Below are 26,390 nucleotides of genomic sequence, written 5' to 3'. Positions count from 1 at the left end.
ATGAAATCTAATTCATTGATTTGTTTTCTTCTGTGGATCATGCTTTTGGAAAACTTACAAACTGTCCAAAGATCTGAAAGGTTTCCCATGTTCTCTTCCCCCCTCCAGATTTTATAATTTTGGGTTTTACATTTAAGTCTGTGATCCATTTGGAGTTAATGTTTGTAAGTGGTGCTGCAAGGTATAGATCACTTTTTCTGCAAATGGGACACTATCCTTTCTCCACTGAATTACTTTAGTGTCTTTGTTGAAAATCAGTCTCCATGTGGTGTGGGTCTGTTCATGGACTTTCTGTTCTTTTCCGTTAATCTGTTCCATTAATCCATTTGTTTTGACGCCAATACCATATTGCCTTTATTACTGTAGCCTTATAATTAAGTATTGAAATCTGGTAGTGGTAGTGTTAGTCCTGCAGTTTCTTCTTTTCCAAAATTGTGATGTCTGCTCTAGGTCCTTTGCATTTCCTTGTGAATTGTCAAATCATTTTGTCAGTTTCTGCAAATAGGAAACTGACAGAAATCTATTCAGAGTTTTCCTTAATTTCTCTGATATTTCTAATTTTCAGTGTATGAGTCTTGCACATCTTTTGTCACATCTATAAAAGTATTTATGCTATGATAAATAGTTTTTAAGCTTCAGTTTATGATTATAGTTGCTGGTATATAAAATCCAACCGATTTTTATGTATTGAGCTTGTATTCTGCAACCTTGCTTAAACCTCTTTGTGAGTCTAATAGCTTTTCGGTATATTCCATCAGATTTTCTACCTGGATAATTCTGTTTATGATGAGAGCCAGCTTTGCTGCTTCTTTCCCGATTGCTTACTTTGTATTTCTTCTCACCTTACTGTCTTGGTTGGGACCTCCATGGAATGTAGAGTGCATATAGAACACAGTGATGAATAGAGGTGCTGAAAAAGGACATCCTTGTCTTCTTTTAAAGAGAGAAACATTGAATCACCACTCAGTATGATGTTAGCTGTGGAATTTTTGTCAATGTCCTTTATTGAAAGTTTTTTCTTTTTTTAATCAAAAATAGTTGTTGGATTTTGAGATTACTGTATGATTGTCCTTTTTTAAAAGTTAATTTGGTGAATAACATTGATTTCTGAATATTAAACTGACACTGGATCTCTGAAATAAAGCCAGCTTGGTTGTGATACATTGTCCTGTTCTTAAAGATGGATAGATTCAATGTGCTACAATTTTGTTCAGATGTTTTGCATCTTACATTCATGGAAGAGATATTGGGGTTTCATTGACTTGCTCTGTTTTTTTGTTTGCTGTTTTGTTGATTTCTACTCTGGATGCTTACCATTTTCTTTATTCTGTTAACTTAGGGTTTTGTTTGCTCTTTTTCTGTTTTGCTTTTTTTCTGACCAGAAAAGAACAAGTCATTGATTTCAGAGCTTCTTTTAAAAAATATACTATATTTAGTTCAAATTATATTTTCTATTTCCATTTATGTATTTAATTCACATGACAGAGGTACCGTCAGACACTATTTGCTATTACTTGCTAGAAACAACACTGTGTTTTTTGTTCATTCCCTTATCAGATGTCTTCTTTTTTAATAGAGGTGTTTAGTGCTGTAAGTTTTTACCTAGTATTATTTTAACTGTATTACCTAAATTATGATACAGTGTATTCCATTCTCTTTTAGTTCAGAATACATTTGTTCTTGGAGTTCTTCTTTGAGCCATAAGTGCTTATTGGTGTGTCATATAGTTTCTAAGTGTTAGGGCACTTTCCATGCATCTATTGTTGCTTTCAAATTTCATTACCATCAGAAACATATTTTGTATGACTTGATCCCCTTTAACTTGTTGAGATTTGTTTATGATCCATAATATGGTCTGTCCTGGTAAATGTGCTGTGTTGCTAGAAAACACTGTGTGTCCAACTGTTTTTTGGTGGACTATTGTCTAAGCGTTTTTTGGGTCAAGTTCATGAATAGTATTCTTTCTATATTCTTGTTGATTTTCTGTTGTCTTGTACTATCACTTATTAAGAGAAGATTATGAAATTTTCTAATATAATTGTCTATTCTTTTTTTGCTCCTTGTATTTGAAAACTTTTGATAGGTGCATGCATATTCAGAATGAATATATCCTCTTGATGATTTGACGTCTTTAACATTGTAAAGTGACTTTCATTCCTAGTCATGCATTCTGTCGGTTATAGAATACTTTGTTTCATATTAATATAGCTGTTTCATCTTAGTTTTGATTAGTGTTAGCATGACATACCTTTTTTCAGCCTTTTACTTTTAATGTATTAATGTCCATTTGAAATGTGTATTTTATAGGCAGCATATAGTTGAATTGTGCTCTCCTTCTTACCCCCAAGTCTGAAAATCTCTGCCTCTCAGTTGGGGTATTTAGACCATTTGCATTTAATATGATTGTTGATATGTTCCAGTTTAGATCAGGTTGCTGTTTACTTTCTATTTATCTTCTCTGTTAACCTGTTCTACTACCCCCCCCCCCCCCCCGCCTTCTTTGGATTAAATGAATATACTTTATTTTTTCTCCTTTGTCGACTTATTCACTTTAACCCTTTTTAAAAAAAAAAATTAAGTGATTGCTTTTTATCTGGTAACAGTGTTAGTTCAGCCGTGTTCGATGCTTTGCGACCCCATGGACTGCAGCACACTAGGCTTCCCTGTCCATCACCAACTCCCAGAGTTTACTCAGACTCATGTCCATTGAGTCGGTGATGCCATCCAACTATCTCATCCTCTGTCGTCCCCTTCTCCTCCCACCTTCAATCTTTACCAGCATCAGGGTCTTTTCCAGTGAGTCAGTTCTTTGCATCAGGTGGCCAAAGTATTGCAGCTTCAGCATCAGTCCTTCCAATGTATATTCAGGACTGATTTCCTTTAGGATTGACTGGTTTGATCTCCTTTCAGTCCAAGGGACTCTCAAGAGTCTTCTCCAACACTGCAGTTGAAGAGCATCAATTCTTCGGCGGTCAGCTTTCTTTATGGTCCAACTCTCACATCCGTACATGACTACTGGAAAAACCATAGTTTTGACTAGATGGACCTTTGAGAGGAAGGTAATGTCTTTGCTTTTTAATGCACTGTCTAGGTTTGTCATAATTTTTCTTCCAAGGAGCAAGTGTCTTTTATTTTCATGGCTGCAGTCATCATCTGCAGTGATTTTTGGAGCTCCCAAAAATAAAATCAGCCACTGTTTCCCCATCTATTTGCCATGAAGTGATGGGACCAGATGCCATGATCTTAGTTTTCTGAATGTTGAGCTTTAAGCCAACTTTTTCACTCTCCTCTTTCACTTTCAGCAAGAGGCTCTTTAGCTCCTCTTTACTTTCTGCCATAAGGATGGTGTCATCTGCATATCTGAGGTTATTGTTATTTCTCGGGCCATCTTGATTCCAGCTTGTGCTTCATTTAGCCCAGCGTTTGACATGATGTGGTCTACTTTCAAATAATCCTGCCATTTCATATCACATTTAGCATATTGACCATAACCACTTAGTATATTTTCATTTATCTTTTACTTGTCTTTTTACTGCTTTTCGTAGAGTTTATTTGTATGTTAGAAACCCCACACTATGTTATTATTTTTGTTTAAACAGTTAATAATCTTTGTTTTTTTAAAATATTTATTTATTTATTTGGCTGCAATGGGTCTTAGTTGCACCATGCAGTATCTTTGATCTTCGTTTTGGCGTGCAAACTCTTACTTGTGGCATGTGGGATCTAGTTCCCTGACCAGGGATTGAACTTGGATCCCCTGCATTGGGAGCACAGAGTCTTAGCCACTGGGCCACCAGGGACGTCACTAAACAGTTAATAATCTTTTAATGAGACTTAACTAACTAGAAACACTGCTACACATCTGCTCATGTCATTATCTTTTCTGATGTTTTTCATTTTTATGTCTATGTCCTGTTTTTGTCTGCTCTCATTTTCCTTCATCCTCAGTACTTCCTTTAATATTTTCTGTTGTGCAGGTCTATTAGTGACACATTTTCTCATCTTTTGTATATCTGAAATTGTTTGCATTTTCTTTTGTTTTTGATGGGCATTTTCGTTGGACGTAGAAGTTCTAGGTCATACTTTTTTTTCCCACAGTTTACTTACTCCACTGTCTACTCACTCGTGTTGTTTCTTCTAAGAAATCTTACTTAATGCTTATCTTTGTTCCTTTATGTGTAATATATCCTTTTACCCCTGACTGCTTGTAAGATTTTCTTGTTACCATTAGTTTTGAGCAAGTTGATTATGATGTGCCTTTGTATGGTTCTCTTTATGTTTCTTGTGCTTGCAGCTTATTGAGCCATCTGTATCTATGAATTTGTAGTTTTTATCAAATTTAGAAAATTTCTGACTTTTAAAAATTGCTTCTGTTCCTGTCAGGAACCCTAGTTCATGTATATTACAAAGTTGAGGTTGTCCCAGAACTAAGTGAATGTCTGTTAATTTTAGATTTTAATTTCTCTCTCTTTTTAAAAATTTCTCTTTTTATTTTTTTTGTATTAGTTTAGTTTTTTTTTTTTCATTTATTTTTATTAGTTGGAGGCTAATTACTTTATAATATCGTAGTGGTTTTTGCCATACATCGACATGAATCAGCCATGGATTTACATGTGTGCCCCATCCTGATCCCCCCTCCCACCTCCCTCCCCATCCCATCCCTCTGGGTCTTCCTAGTGCACCAGCTCCAAGCACTTGTCTCATGCATCCAACCTGGGCTGGCGATTTGTTTCACACTTGATAATATACGTGTTTCAATGCTATTCTCTCAGCTCATCCCACCCTCACCTTCTCCCACAGAGTCCAAAAATCTGTTCTATACATCTGTGTCTCTTTTTCTGTCCTGCATATAGGGTTATCGTTACCATCTTTTTAATTTCCATATATATGCGTTAGTATACTGTATTGGTGTTTATCTTTCTGGCTTACTTCACTCTGTATAACGGGCTCCAGTTTCATCCATCTCATTAGAACTGATTTAAATGAATTCTTTTTAATGGCTGAGTAATATTCCATTGTGTATATGTATTTATATATTGTGTATATGTGTGTGTATGTGTATATATATTGTGTATGTGTGTATTTTATATATGTGTATATGTGTGTATATTTATCCATTCATCTGCTGATGGGCATCTAGGTTGCTTCCATGTCCTGGCTATTATAAACAGTGCTAGCAATGAACATTGGGGTACACGTGTCTCTTTCAGTTCTGGTTTCCTCGGTGTGTATGCCCAGGAGTGGGATTGCTGGGTCATATGGCAGTTCTATTTCCAGTTTTTTTAAAAATCTGTTTTTTTGTTTCCTCTGTGTTGACAGCCAGTTTCAGGTGTTTTGAGTCAGTTGAAATTCTGAAATACTTCCTATTGCTATCTTCAGGTTCACTCTTCTTTTTTTCCTGCAATGTCTCATGTGTTTTTAATCTGAAACTGTGTAGTTTTATTTGTACAAGTTCTTTTTGTGTCTTTTAAAAAAATGTTTCCCACAATTTTCTTCTTTAGCTATATGAATATGTGGAATATAGTTATTATAGTACCTGTTTTATTGTCCTTACCTCCTAATTTTAACAGCTGTATCAATTCTGGATCAATTTCCTTTAATTTATTGTTTTTTTTCTCATTATAGGTTATGTTTTCCAATGCATCTTTGTATGCTTGGTAATTCTGGTTGTGTGCTAGACATTTATGAATTTTTACTGTATTGAGTGTGGAGTAGATTTACATTCCTGTGAATTTTTGTGACCTTTTTTGGGACAGTTATATTTCTTGGAAATGATTTGATCTTTTTAGGTGTACTTAAGGTTTTCTACATGAGACCAGCAGAGCGTTGAGTCTGAGTATTCCTCACTGCTGAGAAGGTGCTGCCCTGTGGAAGGTGCGCGATGCTGTCTGTGAGTCTTGCTGTCTCACAGTCTGGTTGGTGTGCGCGTTGCTTCCGGTGTCTGCTGGCAGTCTTCCACGTGCCTTGACCTCTGTTGCACTGCTCTGATCTCCGTCTTCGTCATCCCCTGGTGTTCTCCCTGGGTGCCTGTCTGTGTCCACGTTTCCTCCTCTTACGAGGACAGCAGCCATACTGGATTAGGGCCCACCGTCATGGCCTTATCCTTAACTAACTACATCTGCAGTGACCCTATTTTGAAATCAGATCAGTTCCAAATAAAGTCATATTCTGTGGTGCTTGGGGGCTAGACTTGAATGTGAATTTTGAAGGGACACAGTTAAACCTGTAACTGCCTCCCTCACCCCGTGTTGTTTCCCAAACATAACACTTTTAAGTTCTTAGGTTCTTAACCTCTGTTCTTCCCTCAGCTTGGAATGCCCCCTTTTCCTTTCCTTTGCTTATTTTAATTAAGAACTACCTACTAATCAGTTCACCTTTTACTGTAAGTGTTTACATGGCTGTTTCTTGCACATGCTTGTGAAAAACTGGGAGCACTCAGGTTTTGGAATTGTGCCCCAGTTCTTTCTTCCCTCCCCAGTCCAGCCTATAGTCCTTTATAACTAGTGTACTCAAATATGTCAGTGAGTATGTCTAAGCAGACAAGTTGTATACACGAGGCATTTTATGAAAGATTAACAGCCTTAGAAAGGTTTGGATTCTGGACTCCTGGAAGCCTCTTTAGGAGGTGGTTGTAGTAAGCCGGGCTTGCATTAGTTTATTAAATATTTTCTGAGCCTACTAGGTACAGAACCCCCTTTATTAGGTGTTAGAAATTGAGAGACCTGGGAAAATTACGGGTGTCTGCCACTGTTCTCATGGAACTTACTGTCTGTGAACAGTTATAAGGTGGAAGAACAGAGATCCTTATGAACCCTAGTAGGAACCCTAGGCAGAACTTAGAGGCTGGTTAGTCATAATGGTGTAGGATGAAGAAGAGTTCGAGAACATGAAGGCAAGCCTGGATGATGGGAGAGTATTGTTAGTGGAAATGGCAGGTTAGGCAAGGACGTTCTTTTGGTGGGCAGGGGGGCGGGGTATAAATTAGTTTGCTTCCAGATAAATAAGTGGGACCTCTAAGTAGAAATTCCAGATTGCAAAAAATCCAGAAATGAATAGTGAATTGATAGCTGTTGGCCTTGCTTTCCCGTGAGAGGGGGAGAGAGCATGAGCAGTTAGCTGCAGGGAGGAGCCTACAGTGGACAGCAAGGCTTTTCCGGGTGCGTGCTGCTCTGAAAATACTTGGAGGAAGAGTGGAAGGGCTGCAGAACTGGGAGCTGACACTGTGGTAATCATTTGTTTCGCTGATGAGCAAAGCTGGGTGCAGGAAGTTGAGAAAGGTACCAGAGGACATAGCCAGTGAGTGGTGCAGCTGGGATTTGAATTGGGTGCTGAGGCGCAGGGCTCCGTGCTGTTAGGCACGACTCTGTGCTGCCCCCCATTTTTTATTTGCATGTACTCACTATTTAATATGTGAAGTTTCTCATAAGGGAACTGCAATATGTTACAAAGTTCTAGAACCTGTCAGCCTCACTTTCACTTAATGAAGGTTGGAGTGAAAATAAATACAGGGAAACCAAAGCAATTCTATTAAATTGTTACAACTTAGAAGAAATGATGGGACTCTGTATGGTCAGTTAGTAGCTAAGGGATGTTCTGTTGGATGTCAGGTAGTTTGAGAAACCAGTGAGCATTTACTATGCCAAGCATTTCCTCTTGTTGGTGAGTGTACGCTAGTGGATAAGACAGAGTCCTTGCTAACGTGGAGCTTATATTCTAATGGCTAAAGATAACCCCACAAACATCTAAACATGTGGATGGTTGGGGAGGCACAGTCTTTGCCAGAAAGGCCCTCAGGAATGGTCTCTCCAAGGGTGTGCTTTACTTCAGCTTTATTTGACTTGTTTTAAACGAACCCATGTGTGTGTGGGGTATTCTGGTTTGTAGCGCCAACCGCAGTCCTGCATAAAATCTTGCAAGCCTATTCTTGTATCCAGGACAACTTACTATTTTTCCCAGTTGGAGTAGAGGAAGTTGTCCATAGGAAAGCCCAAGGAGTCCTGTGTAAGAATCGTCATTTCTAATCACTGTCCATTTCCTCATAGACCCAATGAGAGGGTGGGAACTTGGCACCCTGCTCTTGTCAATGTTAACACTCTTAATATGGTTCCTTTGGGACTAAGGACTCCCGTGCGTTGAAAACAGTGAGTAGGCTCTGCTACCACAAATGTCTTTGGCATTAAGAAAAGAATGTAGAATTGTGCAGGAAAACCCTTGCTAGTGTCTATACATATCATCTATATTTCTTGATAGTTACTATGGAAGAACATTTTGTCTGAGGCTTTGAAAGAGTTTTCCTGAGCCCTAGGCCTCTCAGTTCACTCCTTTTTGCATAAAATGAATTATATTGCAGTTATTTAACCATTTCCTAAGAACTGTAATATCTCTGAAGACATAATCATAATAAACTTTTTTCTAAAACATGTTGAACTAAATAAATGCATTAGTATTAAACAGTATAGTGAGTGCAGCTCAGGAAACAAACATGACAAGTTTCGTTTTTCAGAAACTCAAAATCAAAATAGCCTATTTAGATCCTTGAGGACTTTTAAAAGACATTTTAATTGACATTAGTTTTCTATTCAATACGGGCTTCCCAGGTGGTGCTAGTGGTAAAGAATCCACCCGCCAATGCGGGAGCCATAAGAGACCCGGTTCAATCCCTGGATGGTGAAGATCCCCTGGAGGAGGGTGTGGTAACCCACTGCAGTGTTCGTGGCTAGAGAATGCCGTGGAAAGAGGAGCCTGGTGGGCTACAGTCCATAGGGTCGCAAAGAGTCGATAGTTAATGGGAAAATTGCTACTCTTTTCTAGCTATAAAATACTAGTATTCTGGCATTTGAGAATTCATAACATGAAGGCTTTTAAATCTTCACCTTTGAAATTGGGTGGTGTTTTTGTGTTTGCAAAGTGTGTTCACATGTGTTAACTTGCGTGATTCTCTCATAGGTGTTCAAATGCTGTGTCATCCCCGCTTTATAGGACGGGCGGCTGGGCCTTGAGGAAGGCCAGATCACACTGTGAGTTGGTAGAGCTGGGGCTAGACTCGGTTTGTTCCCTCCAGGGCAGTGTTGGCTCCACGCTTGTCCTTCTCGATGTGGAAGCGGCACACCCAGGATTGGCGGTGCTCCCTTGAGACCGGCCGCGTGGAGCTCTTGATACAAGTCACACTTCTCCTCTGGTTGATACTGTGGATGCTCCTTGTGGTTAGGGCGTGTCTGCCTTGTCACTGACGGTGATGGCTTTGGCGGGGGCCTTGGGGCGCCTGCTGCTAGACTCTGGAGCCTCAGTTTACGTGGAATCATCTCTCTCCTCTCCTGGTAGGAGAGATTGGTTCTTTTGTATCCCCCTCCTTCCTGAGTCTCATGAGGTGAGTTATTAATCGTTGAGCCTGGCCATGATGGTTTTGAGTGCCATTACGTGCCCGTTCACTGAAGATCTGTCAGTGAATGAAGCAGCGGTTCCATCCTTAAGGGCCTTGTTTTATAGTTGGGAATCAAAGAAATAATAACACAAACACAGGTATTATATGAACAGTACTTAAATGCACTTTACTGTGTGAATCTGTCATATGTAGACATGTAAGCGGGTGTGTGTGTGACAATTCCAGGGTTCCCCCGCTAGCCTTGGTTGCCTCTGGAGCCTCCAGACCCCAGCTCCAGCCCATTGCCTGCTTTTCTTCAAACACACCGCCCACTTCGGCTCTGTGGTCTGTGGTTGTTCTGTGTCGGGAGGACAGAGCTGATAGCTGCAGCAGAGGCTGTGCTTAGCAAAGCCTGGAGTGTTCACACCCGGGCTCTGAGAAAAAGTCGACTGACCTTGCTTCAGATCTTGCTAGCCGTTGTGTTGGCAGGTACTGGCTCAGCTTCAGAGTTGGGACGTATGGATGATTTGGGAAGCTGACTGAGATGACAGAGGTGGAGCTTTGGGTGGGGAGGGTGGTTGCCACCGTCCAGGTGTGGGGTCAGGTGGGTGACTCCAAAGATAGAGATGACTGAGTCCACTGTGTTCTGAAGGAGGGAAACTTTCATGCTTTCAGAAGAGCATTTGTTGTTGGTGTGTTCTAGTAAGTGACTGGTATGTGATGATTTTAAAAATGGGCATTAAAATGACATCATTAAAGTGTATATAAGTTAGATGAGAGTTGCTCCTATTTCCCCAGATTTCCACTCCTGAGAAATACTTGTCATTAAGGGCTGTTACGGATTTTCCTTCTTTCTAAATATGCTCTTCTTCTCTAGAGTTTTTAAAAAAAATCTGTTTTCCTATCATTTTCTTTCACATTGTGACTCCTTAGCTGACTTGGTTCCTCAAAATGCAGAGATTTAGGAAGGATTTTAGTAGAGGGCCCCCCGTCAATGAGCTGACATTGTGGATAATTTTTTAGGAAGGGTTTTAGTAGAGGCCTCCCCATCAGTTGATGAGCTGACGTTGGGACTTTTGAAATGATGCTTTCATGCCAAGTAGTAAAGTACTTTGTACTATACCATCATCACTATTCTAAAGTGCAGAAATTTAATCAGAATTCTTGTTCTATAATAGGTAGCACTTTGTATAACTTTGTTTTCATAATGGTTTTACATGCTTGTAGTTCATATAATTGACGGTTTATCCTGGAAAAAAATTTGTACGCTGAATTTCTCTGAACACAAATACTGAACAAAGGAGGGAAATACATATAAAACGAGTTATTTCATTTGAGTTAAAGATTCACATTAATTGACTCCCACCCACCCTCTGCCTTGTACTTATTCACCAAGAAAAATTCTGTCCTCTCAAAACCAAAAATACATTTCTTAATTAGGGTGGTAGTTTTGTATTAGTCCAGATCCTTACTAATGTGAAGTGGCATGCCACTGATGATTGCTTTCACAGTGAGAAATAACATTTACTAAGTATTTGCTAACCTCTCTGGGTAGATACTGCTTTGTGTATTCATTATGGTAGGCTAACAGGTGTAACAAAGATCCCTAACAAATCAGTGATTTTCGTTTAGAAGTTTATTTATGGTTCATGCAGTTGCCCAGTGACTATACACTGCGGGTAACTGCTCTATACAGCTGTTCAGGGGCCAGACTGTGGACATTTTTTTCAGCTTACATGTGGTGTCCAAAGGTCACCCTGGCTCTGGCATTCAGTCATGGCGCTGGGAAAGAGCATGGCGGTTTGCATGGGAGGTTTTATGGGCCAGGCTGGTGGTGCCACACATCACTTCCGGTGCCGTTCCATCGGGCAGAGCCTAGTCGCAGGCTTTTCACTGTGGCACATGAGCCCACCGTAAACATCACCAGCAAGACCTTGATTTAGCCTAAGGTAGGTTTTTCTTCATCATTCCTTTTCTCATCCCCCTGTGATACTGCTAAATTGCTGCTCCCGTGACCCTCCTTTCCCCCTGCCCCATGTTGGGTAATTGTTCCTCAGTGTCCTTTATGTGTGACGGGGTTCTTGGATGCAGACAGCAGAAACTCAGGCTCATCTAATCTAGGCAGACAATGAATTTCATGGAAAGCTGTAAGTCTGTTCACCGGATTGTTTGGGAAGCTGGGGTCTGTGCTGGAAAAATAAGTAGGAACCAAGTGGCCGGCAGTGGAGGACACAGTCTGATCAGGCCACAGTCTGGTCTGGTTAGGATGCCACTCCTGGCACCTGACAGTCTGTCCCCTCCTCACCAGGAGTGCCCTCACGGTCCCTGCGCCTCCAGGAGGGACCGTTCAAACTGGCATCCCTAGCAAAACCCCAGTTACCAGGGAGCGAGGAGGAGCCAAGTTCTGTTGCTCTTCGGCTCTTAGAGTAGGAGCGTGGATTTCTTTGTCTTCTGTGATTGCCGCAAACTGTGGTGGGTGTCCAGAGACCAAGTGACCAGGAAGCGACAGACGCCTACTTCAGGGCCTTTCTATCAGGAGATGTCCTGTACTGGGGTGTCAGACAGGAGATTGTTCCCGGTTTGATTTTGCCTCTGACCTTTCTGGACAAGTCAGTACAACTCTGGGTTGCAGGCGGCCCCTCTGTAAATTGAGGTTGGAAACTTGATGTCTGTTAATGTTTGTTCATTCACTCACTCACTGAATAACATACTTACTGAGTGCCTTTGTGCTGGCATGAAAGAGGTGAGTGAGACAGTCTGGCCTCGTAGTCCAGGGATGCGCACAGGAATCGTTCTGATGCAGTGACGAGCAGGAGGGCGGCTCGTGAGGAGCCCCTCATCCACCCTCAAGGGCTGCAGGCAGGGGTTCCTGGGTCTCTCTTAGCTTCCTGCACTCATTCACTCATTAAGTATCTGCTGTAACCTTGGCACTGTCGTGTTTATAAGAATCTGTGAACAGATAAGACCAGTGCTTCCTCAAGGGTGCTGATTGTAAGGACCCGCTGATGCTCCCGCACGGACCATGCCTGCGCTGCTCACAGCCGAGTGGAGAACTGGTGCGGCTCGCCGCAAGGCTCTGGGGACGCTCCTAAGAGCAGGTGACGTGAGACCGGGGTTAGAAGGCTGAGTTCAAGATTTCAAGTGGGAGTCGTCCAGCCACGTCTAACTCTTTGCAACCCCAATTCTCCAGGCCAGAACACTGGAGTGGGTTGCCATTCCCTTCTCCATGGGGCCTTCCCAATTCAGGGCTTGAACCTGGGTCTCCTGCATTGCAGGCAGATTCTTTACCAGCTGAGCCACCAGGGAAGCCCTCAAGATTTCCTCAAGGAGCAGGAAAGAGGAGAAAAGAGAGGACTCCAGACAGAGGGTCCACTTCTGCTCAGACACTGTCGGTCCAACTCAGAGGAAGGATGTGTAGTGGGAGGATGGTATGGACAGAATGGTGGGTGATGAAAGGAGAGAGCTGTAAACACCCCTGGGAGCTCTGGATGTCTTAAGGTGTTGATCTTGGCGCTTTTTTAAGGAACTGAACTTTGACAGCAGTGACGAGAAGGTGCAGGTATTGCTGTAGAACCCCCCTGCCCCCCAACGTTTGCTAATGAAATAAGATCTTAACAAAGAGTAAAGCAGTAAGCATTTGAATTTGTGAGACATTCCTGAGGCCGGAGTTAATGTAGTTGGATTGTGTGCGCACAGGAGGAAATGAGAGGTGGAAATGGGAGGCAGGCCTCTGAGGTCTCTAGCTTGGATGGATGCGCAGGGGTGCAGTTTGTGGAACAGGGCCACACTTGGCAGCCCACTCTGCCTCAGCCTGGGCAGACATAGCATGCCCTCTAACCGAGTTCTAGCTGAACCCAGTGCTTTCTGCACTGTTCAGCAGCATTCATATGTGCTCCTCGCGGTCACCACCAGTCTGCTCGAGTTTGCACTTGAGGGCAAACGCGGCTGTCTTTTCTCTGGGTGAGGGACGGGAAGTGGAGAGAAGATACAGCTCCCTGCCACATCCAGTTTCTCTTCTTGTCTCATTTCCTTCAGAACATGAATCTGACATTTTTTCTGATACTACGGGGTTCACTTACTGTCTGAGGAATGCTACCTTCCCCCCCCCACCAGCAATCAAATGCAGACTCGAGGGAGACAGAGACTTTGCCCTTTGTCTTCACGTTTATGTCCTTAATGCTGAGGACTTGATCTAGAACAGTGCTGTCCAGCAGAGTATAAGCCCACGTGTAATTTAAGTTTCTAGGAGTCACCATTTAAAAAAATAGAAAAAGGAAACATTAATGTAAAATTTGGTAAAATGTTTTATTTTACCAAATATATCTGAAAAATATTATGTTAAAATTAAAAATTATTGAGATAGTTTACATTCTGTTATTCTGTGCTCCGTCCTTGAAATCTTGTATTTTATGCATTTACAGCCCATCTTGGTTCCTACCAGCTGCATTTCAGGCCCTGAGTAGCTGTCTGTGACTAGCGGCTGCCGTGTTGGACAGCTTAGGTGTAGAGCATAGTAGGGGCTCAGTAAATATTCGTTGAATGAAAGAGTTAGAAGATAGGTTGATCATGAAGAGGGAGTGAAGAATCCAGGAAGGATTTTAACAGTGAGGAAATAGAGCCTGTTTATATGTTGGACAGAACTGGAAGGGGGAGAGGTGGATGATCGTAGGAGAGAGAGGGGCTCTTTGATGGAGGCATTTTCCTGGAGGACGGCCCCTGAGGGTGGTTGGAAATGGGGTCTGGCAGCCCTGGGAGGAAGGAAGAGGGATGTGTTGTTACCTTAAGCTCCTCTGAAGAGGTATGTTCTTCAGTGATATCGAAAGAAACCCAGATCCACTTTGTTTAGCATAAGCTTCTAATTGAAATTGTGTTATAACTATTCCTTCCTCTCATTTTAGGTATTAGGTTGTTGAGAGTTACTTAAGAAAACCTTAAGAGTGGTTTCCCTAAAGAATTAAAAGGAGAAAGCGTCGAATCCTTAGACTAATAAAATGCTGTATGCCAAGTAGTTTTGCTGTTTAGTCGTTCAGTCGTGTCCAGCTCTTTGTGACCCCAGAACTGTAGCCCGCCAGGCTCCTGTGTCCTTGGGATTTTCCCGGCAAGAATATTGGAGTGGGTCGCCATTTCCTTCTCCAGGGGAATGTCAAGTATACCTCAAAAAAAATTTTTAATTAAAAAAAGAAAGGAAAATAAAAACATCTTTGTAGGTGGGAAGTGGGAAGAAGTGTTATTGGCATGTATCAACATTTTTACTTTGGTGTGTCATTCAACTAAAAAAAGAAATGTTTTATGTGTTAAAATTAAATCTAGTTTTTTAGCATTGTGATTATATTTGAAGTTGAAAAAATGTTTTGTACTGTACATGTCTGATTGTAAAATAATTTACCCAAACATATTTTTCATTTCTTACATATTTGAGTACTTAAACAGTCTTTTACATTATCTTCCTCTGCTGTGGCACATGCTGTAGACTGCTCATTGCTTTACTTTGAGTAATCAAGGTCTCTTTGAGGATGACACGTAAGCCTCTTTCAGTAGTAGTTAGGGATGCTCATGAAGATCATTTGATGTCATGAATCTGTTCAAAGTGAGGCAGAGAAATTTAACACAGATGTTTAAGGTTATGACCTCGTGTTTTCAGGAACTGATGTTGTACATAATACTTTTAAAGACCATTTTAAAAAGTACTGTAATTAGAAATCATAAATATACCCATAGAATTAATGGAAAACATCAACTCTTCTGATTAAAAAAATTTTTTTTAATCTTACTTGGGATAATATATTCAGTTATTATCCTGAGTGTCTGTACAGTGATTCAAAAAATGTTGTCTTTAAAATACCTTAGAAGTTAAGATTACGCGCTCTAGAAAACCTAGGTGACTTTAAGGACAGGAAACTGGCATTGAAGATTGGGAGCATGCTTTGGACTGTATTGTGGTGGACACTCCTCATATATAGAGAGAAATATGCACAGACACCTTCAGAGATCTTGTGGGCTTGATTCCAGACCACTGCAGTAAAGTGAATCACACAATTTTTTTGGTTTTTCAGTGCGTATAAAAGTTGCGTTTATACTATAATGTCATATGTTAAGTGTGCGGTAGCATTATGTCTTTTTAAAAAGTGCATACCTTGATTTAAAACATAAAATACAAAACCCCCCAATTACAGTAGTAATGTCAGAGATCACAGATCACCATAACAAATGTAGTAATAATGAAAACGTATGAAATATTGTGAGAATTACTACAAGGTGACTCGGAGCCATGAAGTGAGCGAATGCTGTTGGAAAGATGATGCTGATAGATGTGCTTGACTGGGGTTGCCACAGACCTTCAGTTAGTGAAACCCACCATGTGTGCGAGGCGCAGTAGAGCAGGGCTTGCTCGTGATCCTGGTCGGACTGGGAGACGCCAGCCCTCCTTGCCTTGGGGACCGTCGTGCGTGCTTGACTGAGGTCTGCTCAGGCAAATGCGAAGTCGAGGCTGGAAGTGACTGGGGCGGTGGTTCACCGCGTTCAACGTTTCACTGAGCCCAAGCCTTCAGAGCAGCTTGGGTTCAGACCTGTCAGAAACAGAGATGCTCTAGGAAGATGCTTCAGAGACGGGGAAGAAAGGAGAGTGACCCGTATATTTTGAAGAAGCCCTGCATTGATGGTGCGAGCTCCCTCTGTGTGTGACACGGGGGTGGGGGGGGGGGTGTCGGACGGAGTGGCTGTTGGTCTAGGTGGTGTGTTTTCCCCATTGTCATGTGGTTCACCTCTGAACCTGGACCAGAACCCTGGGCTTTTCCTCCCCGCATCGGTTTTTGTTTTTTTTTCCCCCCTCCGCTACACCCATTTCCTTCTCCTTTTCTTGTTTTTGTACCCTTTTTTCCTTTCTGTTTTCACGGGAGTGTAGCTGTCATGTGCGTGGTAGTGTGAACACTGCTGAGATGTACAAGGCAGCAGTCAACCTTGGGTCAAATCACACTGCCTTTAAGCAGATACCCTCACTCGGCGAGTGCCCTTTTCAGACGTTCCCAGTCACCACTGTTTCCCAAGTCACCGAGGCTCAAAACCGCGCGATTGGTTTTGAAACCGACTTGTCTCTCATCTTTCATATTTACATAAATTAAGTCCTGTCATTTCTGTCTCATGGTGCCTGTTCTTCCATCTTTCTTTTCATTTTCGACGTTAACCTCCTAAAGACTCTCTCAATTCTTTGCTCAGACAGTTGAAATAAGCCCCTAGTTGATCTCTGCTTGAGGTTTTTTCCATTTCAATCCGTATTACACATCAGTTATGCTGTGATAAGCTTCAGTAATAGTACATTTTTTGAGCACTTACCATGTGCCAGATGCCGTTTTAAATTAAGTGTTTAATTTTCACAATAGTCTTGAGGTTCAAGCACTGTTACTAACCCATTCTGCAGATAGAAAGGGAGGAATAGATTGAATTATCCACTCAGTAGCTAGGTAGTAAGTGGCAAAATTGAATCCAGACCCTGCAAAGCGTCCCTTGCTGTAGTTGAAAACAGCTGGAGTGGCATCCCTCCTGGCCTCCTCTTCCCTGGCTTACAGATCCTGTCTCTTACCCTGGCAACAAGACCCTGGTCCAGCCTACCTTTCTGTCCATAACCTACCCTCCGCCTGTATTCTCCAGCCGAGCTTGAAGTGACATTTGAGCGGCGGCTGGGAAGGGCGGAGGTCGGCCGAGCCCCAGAGTGAGGAGTGGAGGGTGTGCCTGGCAGGCGGGGCTGGAGCCTGGGGAGCCCTCCAGGGCGGGGGGCTGCAGGTGCGGCCTAGGGTGGACGCGGCCCACTGTCCGCCTTGTCTTCTCCAAGCGTCTTCATGAGTGCCTCACAAAACCTGTGGGGACTGGGGAACTGGCTTTTTTAAACGGTGTTTGTAAAGTTTGATGATACGTTTGTCGGTTTCTCCTAGATTCCTTTTAAACTGCCCTCCCTTCCGGCCATAGCCACTCGTTTGTCTCTTGACGTGGACTCGGGCCAGGGACGGGTGCAGGCGGGTGCTGTTTCCAGCCTGTCTGCCCCCTGCCTGGCCCGTTCATCCTCGCTCCTGTGCGAGGACCTGGCAGGCTGGTCTTGCAGGCAGGGTCTCCCGTGCCTCTCGAGCGCTTGCCTGCCCCTCAGTCTCCAAGGCCTGGATTGCGGTCAGGAGAGAGGACCCTGCCGATCCCGGGTTGTTCCCACCGACCAGCCGCGAGCAGGGTCCATGCTTAAGGCCCCGCGAGCTGCTGGGCTTCAGGTTCTTTCTGTGCGAAGGGTAACAGATGCTGCAATAAAGCCACCAAATTTCTGGAGCTCGCGTGGGTCTGAGGCATACTGGGGCAAGATTGGTATTGGAAGAGGAGTTGGATGAATGTAGTTACTGCTTTTTGCTTTTTCTTTAGTTGTGAGAAGCTGCTGACAGCATTCTGGTTGAAGGGTCATAGAAACCTGCTTGATTGTACTGTTACTGCTAGGGTATCATGTTGGGTTGGAAAAATGTGCCTGTTTGAGAGGTAGATCATGAAATCTCATTGTTATTTGTTGACTTCTTGACATCCAGTGAGTTTGAAGGTTTTCCCATATGCTTATTGTTGGTTTGTGAGAATTGTATTTTTTGCCTGACTTTTTCTGGGGGGTGGGGGAGATTTTAGTTTTATTAATTACATCATTAGACAGCTTTATATATTTAAACATATTGTATAACACTTTGGACAGTAACATTTTCCAGACTGTTTTTATTTGACATGGAACTCAGATGCAAATTTTAAACACTTTTCTGCACAGTGGATATGGAAGAGGGAAAACTATTGATGAGCTCTAAAATGATGTATTTATTTACTGCATAAATATACTTTTAATGAAGGGTTACTTTTTTACATTTGATTATATTTTATAACCTCTGTTAACAAGTTGCCCAGTGCTTAACTTTTGACAGTGTCTTTGGTCAGATGAATATCTTGCCTTTCGGGCATTTGGTAATGGAAAATCCCCGTAAATATACAGTGTTTTAATTGGAATCACAAAGCCAAATGATTGCCTCACTGGATAATTTTAAGTATTATGCTGCAATTCAATATAGGTACCCAACCAAGTACTTAGCTAGATTTAAAAATATCTTGTATGTTTAACAGCTGTCTAGCTAGACCTAAAAAAGAGTGAGGAGAGGAGTATGTGTATGGTTCTCCCCTTTTCTGCCTAGCATCGGAGAGGGAAGAAGTTTTAAAAAGTGTGCGTGTGTGGTGGTTTTTTTTCTCTCAGCTGCTGTTGCTCTGCCTGCTCTGGGAGAAGGCAGAGGCAAAGATCAGGGGAGGTTTGGGCGGCTTTCCTTCCAGAGAGGTTTAGCGGGCCCTGCAGCTCAGTGGCCTCTCCAGACACTTGCTAAGCAGCATGGTCATGGCGCAGCTGGAGGTGATGGCAGCCGGGGGTAGGTGACGTCTCTGCCAGGGTCGTGTTCCTAGGACCTTGTTCTGTGTCTGGTTCTTCTTCCTGGAGGGCAGGGCCGCTGAGCGGCACTGTTCAGCTTTTTAACAGCTTCATGATATTTCAGCTTTTAAATGAGTTGTAATATATCGTTTCTCTTCCTTTTGTATGTCCAAGTTTCTGGAAGGCAAATGTAGTGTGTATGGGCCCTGGCAAAGCTGTGGTCAAGAGATCTCAAGAAAAGGGCTGAAATGGGGTTGGGGAGCATCTTTGGGTAATTCAGGTTTTATTTGTGTGAGCATAGTCATATATTGTGTGTGTGTATAAAAGAGTTAAAATTTTTTAAAAATAGTATTTTACTTTGTATCTAACCACCATTTATTAAAATGTGTCATTTAAGCTCTAAACAGAAGACTTTTGAGCACAACCTTTTCTTCCCTCTGTCTGTGATCTTTGTAACATTTCAAATCCATGGCATTTTACAAGGGAAGGAATGCTTTGCATTTACGTGACTGGACAAGACGATGAACCATCTCATTTCATGTATGAGGAACCTGACTTGTTTGTTACCATACTGCATGTGTGCTGGTGTTAAGGCAAGCGAGAGGAAGTTTTCAATCCTAGTTCAGTGTATTTCTGTGTAGCAAGCTGGGCTTTCCAGGTACATCTTCATTTTCCCTGTTTCATAAATGAATATGTTACATTCACCTGTGATGGAGGTATCGGAGATCTGGAAAGCAGAGCCCGAGACCATGGGGCTTCACAGAGGTGTTACGAGCAACTTGAGATGGGCCATTCCATCTAGACGGTTTCAGTGCTCTTGAACTGTTCCACGGACTACTCTGACCTGAGAAGGGGTGAGCGAAAACCCCAGCTCCTGACTGGGAATGAGGTGTGGTCTTCATTGAGTGCACAGGTCACGTTACTGCTAGCTAGACTGAATTTAACTGTTCCCTGCGTTGTCAGCTGCCGCTAACCCTGTCTCAGGTGATTGTATTTGCTAAACTGTAAATAAGGATACGTCACCTGACGGGTACTCACATGAGGACAGCTGTCCAGCCTTGATCGCTGTCGTCCCTTCTCATCGGAGGGCACACTGGATCCTCAAATCTGACTTACTGTCTAATCGAATGATTGTTTCTTGCTGCCTTGAAAGAAGTGTTTCTTGATCACAACTTGTAGAGTTTGTCAGTTTGGATGACTTGCATCATTTTTGTAAAACTTTAGGTATCTTTATTTATTTATGAAAGTTAATTTTACTGAAGGCCAAATGACTTCAGTGGATGTGTAAATCCTTCAGCTCCACAAGTGTTTAGCATTCATACAAGTGTTCCAGGCAGGACACGTTATTTGCTCACTTTGGTTAGTATGAATGCAGATGTCTGCTGGAGCAGCCGACACTATCTGGGGTAGATCTTCTTGATTCTGGAAATATATTCTCACAGTGATAGTAGAGTGTTTCTTTCTTTCCTTTTTTTTTTTTTTTTTTTTTTTAGGAGCTTGGTCTTATTCAGCCTGACAAGTTACCTGTTGAATAAATCATGTTATGCTCATACTATGGCTAGAAGGAGATTTATGTAAATGAGGTCGTATATTTATGTGTGACGGTGTTTTTGTGTTGAGACAGAGATATGATTGGGAAAGGCTACTGGGGCAGCTGTTGTCTCATTGCTGTTCCCTGTGCAGAGATCTGGGTTCTGCTCGTTCACAAGGCGTCCTGTTCTGCCCGTCTGCAGGGCTGTCTGGTGAAACAACATCTAAAATTAAACTACCAGAAACCAGCTTGCTTTTGGTTTCCCCAGAGGACTGAAGTAGGGTGGGGTGGACAGGTTAGAGGCTGTATAGATTTGAAAGTTATAAGCCAACAAGAATCATTTATCTACCATTGTGAAGATAAACCATTTTTTTAAAAAAAAATTCTATTTACCTCAACCTTAACTTGTTTGTGAGCATTTTGTACAAGGGGCCATTGTTTTGATTGTTGCTTTCTTTAGCATGTAACTTTGCTAGTAAAGTTTTAGTTTTCAGTTTTTAAACAATTTTGTTGCAGTCATTTACAATCAGTTGCCAGTTAATTATACCTAAAATTCAGTAGCTTGGATGTTTAATTTATTGTAGCATAAGAATCTTTTATTTTTGTCTTGGCATCTCTGAATCTCCTAGTGGCAGCTTCGTGTTTGTAAAGCGGGGAATGTCTGTGCCCTGTCTGTCCTGCAGGCTGAGTGGTCAGGCCGCAGTTAGGCAGTGTGTGCGCTGACAGGGTCTGAGTCCTACGACTTCCGCGGAGCAGCTGGAGGAGGGCAGGTGAGTGTGCATTTCAGGAACATTGTTGTGCTAGAAGGAGACTCTGGCTTCTAATCCCGTATCAGTCACCAGTACCTACCAGGCTAAGCTAGAGAATCACTGATTTTTCCTTTCTTCAGGTGGTTGGAATTGATTTCTTGAAGGGTTTAATCTCACTTCTAAAATTTCTCTGGAGACATTGTGTACGTTTGTTTACCTCTTTTGTTTCAGCCCCACCCCCTGTTTCTAGACTTTAAGGGTACAAAGGCTGCTTGACACTTTGTTTCTTACCGAAGTGAGAAAGTTTTAGTTTAAATGGGCTTATTACTGAGTAAACATGTTTATTTAGTGAATACTATGAGAAAAAAGATTTCTTTTTCCACTTGGAATTTTTATAGCTGCTGATAACCCATAAAATAACCAGGTGGTATTACCTGCTTTATTTTGATTATTTAAAAATTTATAATTTTAGAATATTGGAAAAAACATAAATTTACCCATGTTACATGTTATTCTGTGTACACTATAATAATTCTAGAGTTCAGCAGCTATATCTTGAGCGAATATTTTAATCCTTTTTGTGTTCCAGATGCTATTATTGAGAAGATGTTCTTGACCTTTTCAGCTATAAAAATTTGGTTTGCCTTTTGTAATTGAAAGGGTTTAAGGGTCATTTACTGAAGGGCTAAGTAAGATTTTCTGTGGTCTAGTTGAGGATAATCTTCTGTCTCTCTGTTGATCCATCCATCTTTCTCAGTGGTTGCTTGAGGGTGTACGACATGCATCCTTAAGTTCAAGTGTCTTATGCTTCCAATTCATCTCTTCTGTCCTTGGTCTTATGGTTGTCATCCTTTGCTTTTATGTATGTTACATACTTTACAATACATTGTTATTTTTGCTTTAAATAAAAGTTTTTTTAAAGAAAAAAAAATTTAAAGTATCTCAAAAACATTTAGGAGGGAAATCTCTTCACTATTTTATCTACACATTTTCCATTTCTGGTCTTAATTCCATTGTGTAGATCACAGTTTCTTTCTGTGAACACTTTTTGAGTGCAAGTTATGTTGTTGACAGTCTGAAAAAGTGTTTTGTCTTCATTTTTGAAGGAAGTTTTCATTGGGTATAGAATTGCAGGTTAAAGGTCTTTTTTCTTTATTATTTTAAAGATGTTGCTTTACTCTTTTCTGGTGTTCGTGGTTTCTGATGAGAAGTCAGTGGTTTTCTTGTGTGTAAATGGGTATTCCCCCCCACTCTCTAGCTGCTTAAATTTTTTTCTTTCTGTTGGTTTTCAGAAATTTGCTTTAATGCCTTAATGGTGTGTGTATGTGTTTATACTGCTTGGGGTTCATTGAGTTTGGGTCTGTGGGTTGATTCTTTTAATTGAATTTGGAGGACTTTTGACTTATACACATTCATAAATTTTTCTTTTCCATTTTCTTTATCCTTCCCTTTGATACCTCCTCCAAACAGGATTGCTAGCTCGATTGACTTCTGTAGGTTTTGGATGCTTTGTTTATACTTTTTCCATTATATTTTGTACTTATTTTTAGTTTGGTTAATTTATACTCCTCTTTTTTAAATTCACTGATTTTTTTCCCCCTTCCAGCAGTGTTTAATTGCTATTTGCTATTAGATCCATTCAGTGATTTTTTCACTTCAATCGTTTTTCATTTCTAGAAATTTTTTTTGTTTCTTTTTATAGTTTCTACTTACCTGTTAAGATTTGTTGTTCTCTTCTTTTGTCGCTGATTTCCCTTACATTTAAAAAGATTCCTGATTTTTTTTGTCTGCTAATTTCATTATTTCTATTATTTCTGGGTCCGTTGATGAATTTTTTTCCTTCTTGAATCCAGACTACATTTCCCTGCCTCTCTGTGCGCCGAGTGATTTTTGGTTGATGTAGGTGTTTTTGAGACTGCTGGGCTGCTGAGCCTCTGGGTTTTGTTGTCCTGCTTTTAAGAAAGGCTGAGTTTTGTCTGGTAGCCAGTTGGCTTGTCTGTCATCTCCATCCTTGGAGGTGTGTTTCAGTCTGTGCTGCCTTTTCATAGGGCTGGTACAGCGTTATGGGGTCTCCGTGCAGTGTTTTTTGGGGGTCGTCTGCTCGCCGTCGGCCTCTGCCCCTGCGCGGCCTCACGGACCTTCCCCTGACGGCTCTGCAGTCAGTATGTGGCCGCGGAGCTGGGGGATCCTACGCGTCGCTTCGTGGGGCTCCTTCTCTGCACGGCTCCCTTCCTTCTCCTACCTGCCTGACAGATGCCGCGTGCTGTGTCTTGAGCTCGTAGCCTTGAGCTCTCATGTCTGTCTCCTCGGCTGAGCAGGATCCTGCGCTCTGGGGCGCCCTGTCCCCACACTGCGCTCTGGGAGTTGTCTCCAGATAGAGAGCCAGGGTGGCCGTGCCGCTCACCAGGCTTGGCTCCCCTTTCTCCGTGATCTCAGCGCTGTGCAGCCTGGTGTCCAGGGTCTGAAAACAAGCCGTTTCATGTGTTTGACCAGTTTCATTAATGGTTTGCTGTGAGCGAGGTGGTTCAGTATCAGGTACTCTATCTCAAATGGTCAGAAGTGAAAGTCTGATATTACGGGCTTTAAAAAGAAATGTTTTTATTCTTATGCAATTGTTATTCTTAACAGTTTAATACACAGATTTACTTAATGTCTCAGACTAATAAACCCAGGCAATTTCATCTTGTTTGTAGACAACTGAATATGCTGTTTTGGCTAGTAGGTTATTTTGTGTGTGTGTGTGTACACATCTGCATGCATTCTGTGGTGATATATTTTGCCTACTAACTAGAGGATAATAAATCCGTTAATTTGTTCTTAAAATGAGATACTTTACAGAATCATAACATAGTTTCACCTTGAAGAACTGAAGTCGCTCAGTCATGTCCGACTCGCAGCGACCCCATGGACTGCAGCCTACCAGGCTCCTCCATCCATGGGATTTTCCAGGCAAGAGTACTGGAGTGGGGTGCCATTTCCCTTAGTACATATTTATTTAACACCTACTGTGGAGGCAGGCACTTTGGTATGTGGTTGGGATGTAAAAGTGAGTAAGGGAAATGGTCAGAAATTGACTATAGCCTGTGCTCCAATCAGACTGTTCTTTACTTCAGGCTCATGAGCCCCCTGTTTTAAAAATGCTTCTTTCATTCTTACCCCCTTCAGTTTTCTCCCTCCCTTTTCGAACCATTTCTTCACATTCTAAATATTCCTGATGCATTCGGTTCTTTCTTTAACTGAACAAGTATTTACTGAACTCAGGCCGTGTCTCAGGCACTGTTCTTGGTACTGGTGGTATCTTACTTGTGGGCTTCCATTCAGTTACCCTCTTAACTGTGTACCTTTCTTTTCAGCCATCATTCGGAGTCCCAACTGGCTGGTTTTTCTTCTCTTTTGTTGTGGGTATGTCATGTTGCTAGGAGCTTTGGAGGCTGTTTATTCCCGCTTAAGGGTGGTTGCCCTTCCCTCATTTCTAAAGGAATTCTGTCTCAAGAGACTTGGCCTCATAAAAATTTCTGCATTTGAATGTCTTAGTTTTAATTAACTTGAATTATTTTCGTTTATTTTTGTTCTTTTATATTGTTCTGTCTCTTTAAAATCTAATGTGGATTAGTACCATCACAAGAATAGTCCCCTATCAGTATATTAATAAAAAAAACTTCAGGTTAGCTGCAAGTGGTGCTACATGTGGGTCTTGTATCAGAGATAACTGGTTGTTATTTCCACTTAGGGTTTTCTCCCAGGCTTTTTTATTTGGTCTTTCCTCCATGTCTACCTCTGTCTCTGTCTTGCCCTCTCCCAGTCTCTGAGATCTGTTCATGAAATATTTCTCTAGAATCAATACTAATCTCTACTAGGACTCTAGTTATTACAGTCTCTTGTTAGATCACAGTGAGGAAGCTCCTTTATTTTTTAGTAAACTATTCATCAACAACATTTTTATGAACTTATAAAAAGTCCCTGGAGGAAGAAATGACAGCTGACTCCAGTTTTCTTGCCTGGAGAATCCCACAGACAGAGGAGCCTCCTGGTGGGCTACAGCCCATGGGGTCTCAAAGAGTTGGACACGACTGAGCATGAACGTTCACATTCATTTACCAACAGCATTTCTATGAACTTTTAAAAAGTTACAAAGGTATGCTCATGGTAAAAATGATCCAGAACGATATTAAAAAATGAAGGTAGGACCTTTCAATGCGTACTTCACTCCAACTTGCCTTTTATATTATTTGGCAGCAATTTAAAACATCATTTTGGAATTGAAGTCTATGTAATGGTTTTGAAGATACTTTTGAATTGTTTCATAAATTTTTTTATTAAATTAAAAGATCTCCTATTGCAACATATGATAACTTTCTCAGGCTAAAATATTATAACTAATTTTTAATTTAGTTGAATAAGGGTTACATATAATATGTCATATACAAGTTAAACCATATCATATCAAATGCTGTTTTGTAGGCCAAATGAGCTCTAATGTCAGCAGTTTCATATAGTTTAACCTACACTTTATTGTTGTCATCTCTGTTATAGGATAAACTGTGTCTTCTTTCTCATTGACATTTGAATTAAAAGGGAAGATGGAAAGTTTAGAAAGAATAAGAACCGTAATGAGATGCTAGAAAGAATAAGAAACCATGATGATTTGCTTGGTTATAAAATCAGGTTGACAAGAAATTCCCACATTAGCTCATCTTCTTGGGTCTTATTATAGGAGGGGAATGATTAAGTGAACACCTTAAATACTTCCTGACATTGTGAGAGGAAACTAAATGAGTCTCTTTCTGGTTCAGTTCAGTTCAGTCGCTCAGTCGTGTCCGACTCTTTGCAACCCCATGAACCGCAGCACGCCAGGCCTCCCTGTCCATCACCAACTCCCGGAGTCCACCCAAACTCATGTCCATTGAGTCGGTGATGCCATCCAACCATCTCATCCTCTGTCGTCCTCTTTTCCTCCTGCCCTCAATCTTTCCCAGCATCAGGGTCTTTTCCAATGAGTCAGCTCTTCGCAGCAGGTGGCCAAAGTATTGGAGTTTCAGCTTCAACATCAGTTCTTCCAGTGAACACCCAGGACTGATCTTCTTTAGGATGGACTGGTTGGATCTCCTTGCAGTCCAAGGGTTAGGTACTTGAGCTAAGAAATGAGACAGTGAGCATGTGGCAGATAAACCTATCCATGAGGCCTTAGTGCTGGAAGCTTAAATTTTCTTTTACTTCACTAAATAACTAGTAATGTTACCAGGTAGTTATAATGGGTTTCATAGTAAATAGATAGTATAGTAAATAGCTTTTTGAAAAATCCCACAAGTAAGAGACATAGTTATTTCTTGTTGA

At 41.5% G+C, this 26,390-nt stretch overlaps 1 protein-coding gene across 6 annotated transcripts in view; it reads left to right on the top strand.

Annotated features, from left to right (window-relative positions):
* The window catches only part of DYRK1A (dual specificity tyrosine phosphorylation regulated kinase 1A), a 142,154-nt gene that overhangs the window by 66,335 nt on the left and 49,429 nt on the right, over positions 1 to 26,390 (top strand). Inside the window, exon 1 of one of the 6 annotated variants that reach the window (XM_061167324.1) lies at positions 2,930 to 3,059. The exons of the other annotated variants lie outside the window; for them this stretch is intronic. The gene's annotated coding sequence lies outside the window, so the exon portion shown is untranslated. Of the gene's footprint in view, positions 1 to 2,929; positions 3,060 to 26,390 lie in introns of those variants that run through there. 6 annotated transcript variants of the gene reach the window in all.

The sequence above is a fragment of the Dama dama genome, chromosome 19 (genome assembly GCF_033118175.1).
Source record: "Dama dama isolate Ldn47 chromosome 19, ASM3311817v1, whole genome shotgun sequence".
NCBI classification, from domain to species: Eukaryota; Metazoa; Chordata; class Mammalia; order Artiodactyla; family Cervidae; genus Dama; species Dama dama.
Note: the sequence above shows the minus strand (reverse complement) of the source record. Positions and strands in the feature narration are given on the sequence as shown.